Genomic DNA, 2,697 nt, shown 5'->3' with positions numbered 1-2,697 from the left:
ATCTTACATATGTAATCAACGTATATGTGCATAATTACAACTGAAGATTTGTTTATGATAATACAGATTTGAAGTATGCATTCCATCAGCAAGACAATGGGTTTCTAAAGTACAGTGTATTCCAACAATGAAAAAATACTATCTGATAGATAAAATGCAAAATGTAAAGCTGTATATGAAATGATAGCATATCAAACAGAAATAATGTTAAGCCACATAGAAAAGTGTATATCTGGCAAGTACACACAAGCACACATTACATGCATAAACCATTTTTAGTGAAAGAATTAAAAACTAAAAGAATTACAGAAATTTCAAATGAATGACCTTGGAAAAAATAGAATATCCAGACATATGAAATAATTTTTTTTGTTAAAATCTGAATGCCAATCCATATGTGCTAATTTTTATACCATTCTCAATATATCATATTCTTGATAACTGTCATGAAACATTTCCAAATTCATGAAAAATACATTAAAATTTTTAATGAATACCTCATTTAGCTTTTAACTATTTAATAGTATATTAAAATGTAGTTGAAAATAGTCTAATTCACCTTTTGAAATATCATTTATACATTTGACTATATATTGCTCCAGCCATGGACAGGCAAGAATCTAGCTAATGAAATATTTAGATGTGAAGAAATTTACATTATTAAATTATCCAAATACTTGAAGATGACTTTTTACATGAAATTTTACTGTAATGATATAAAACTGAGCTTCTTTATTTCCTATCCCTCTTAATGGCATGCCAAAAACCAAAACTAAAGCCTACTTGCGTTACATTGATCCTGGCTCATAGCAACTCCCATTGAATTTCCAAGGCTGTAAATCTTTACAAAGTAGATTGCTTCATCTTCCTCCCACAGAGCAGCTGGTGCCAACTTTCAGGTTGGCAGCCAAATGCCTTACCCACTATGCCTCCAGAGCTCCATAGTGGTGTAAACTAAGGATTTGATTGTAATTGCTTCTTTGCCCCAAGCCTCTCAATGTCATTAAAGTCCATTTATTTCCTTTATATGATGCTAAGCAGAGAATTTTAGGTAGAAATTGAAGGAAGTCAGATTGTATGTGTGTTAGTGCATTCCATATGTAAACTAGTTTATAAACATATATACAAAAACCAAACACAGTGTTATAAAAACCAAGAAAAAAACAACAAAAACAAAGTCATTGCCCTTGAGTTGATTCTGACTCATAGTGACCCACATTGTGCTTTCAAGGCTGCAAATCCTTATGAAAGGATACCACCTAACCTTTCTTCTCCAGAACAATTGGTGGGTTCAAACCACCAAACTCTTGGTTAGCAGCCAAATGGCTTAAACACTACACCAATAAAAACTAATTGTCATTGAGTTGAGTAAAACTCACAGCTCTTCATCGGGTTTCAGAGGCAGTGAATCTTTACAGAAGTAGATTGTCCCATCTTCCTTCTACAGAGAAGATGGTGGGTTACAGCAGCCAACCTTCAGGTTGGCAGTCAAATGCCTTAGGCACTATGCCACCAGAGCTCCTTGCTACACCACGAGAGCTCTGTAAAAATAATACTATAAGGAAGATAATTCAAAAATGCCAAAATTTATTCTACCAATGACTCTAAAAATGCTTTAATGTCAGCAAAAGGAAAATTATATAAGTCCCCACAATAAAATATTTAATGAGAAATATGATCATTCCAATGATATAAAGAACAGCATTGGATAAAATTCAATGTCTAGTCATGTTAAAAGGGAAGAAAGAAACAACTTCTAACATAATAAATTGGAAAAGAACAAAGTGTTAATATCTGTCACCTCTGTCTCTCTCTATCTATCCATCTATCTATAACAAAAAATCTATTGTCTTGAAGTTGATTCTGACTTATGTGCCCCCATAGGAAAAAGTAGAAGCACCCCCACAGGTTTTCCAAGGTTGTGGCCATTTTGATAGTAGACTTCTACATCTTTCTTCTATAGAGCCCCGGATGGATTCCAACCACCCATCTTCCTGTTAGCAGCTGAGCACTTAATCATTCTGTGACCAGGGAAGCTTACGCGTTAAAGGATCCTAACTAATCAGAGCACTCATTTACTGGGTAAATAATGTGCTGCCCAACTTTAAAATTGTCTATGAAATCTGCGTAATAATCTTCTAATTGGGTTCTGAGTTCCTCGTCTTCTGACACTGTACATGCTGGAAAGTAAGAACACACTCTGTCATGTTACAAAAGGAGGAAGGGTCTTGAGCTCGTTTGTAGCTTCTCTTATTTGAATTATGCTGCACCCTAAACAAACAAACAAACAACAACAACAAAAAGAAACCTAAGAACTCCATGGCCATTGATTTGATTAAGGCTCATAATGACCTTATAGGAGAGAGTATTGCCTTATAGGTTTTCCAAGGTTGTAATCTTAGGGAAGCAGACTGTCACATCATTCAGCAGAAGAGTTACAACTGCCAACCATATGGTTAGTATCAGAGAGCTTTCACTAATAGACCAATAGGGCTCATTGATGCATTTCTACTTTAGAACAATTATTGGATTCCAGATTCTGGTACTGAAGGAATGAGTGGTGGCAGGGTAGCAGTTCCTAAGCAGGTGCACATACTTAAAATGATTGGAGAGTCTTCCTTATTTTTCCCCAATTTTCCCTGCCACGTGGTAGCTGTTAGAACTTTATACAGAAGGTTTTGTGTTTTTTGAAATTTA

This window comes from Orycteropus afer, unplaced genomic scaffold, assembly GCF_000298275.1.
Source record: "Orycteropus afer afer isolate SDZICR_OR568_19922 unplaced genomic scaffold, OryAfe1.0 scaffold00782, whole genome shotgun sequence".
In the NCBI taxonomy this organism is placed as follows: domain Eukaryota; kingdom Metazoa; phylum Chordata; class Mammalia; order Tubulidentata; family Orycteropodidae; genus Orycteropus; species Orycteropus afer.
The sequence above is the reverse complement of the archived record's forward strand: the minus strand, read 5'-3'. Positions refer to the sequence as shown.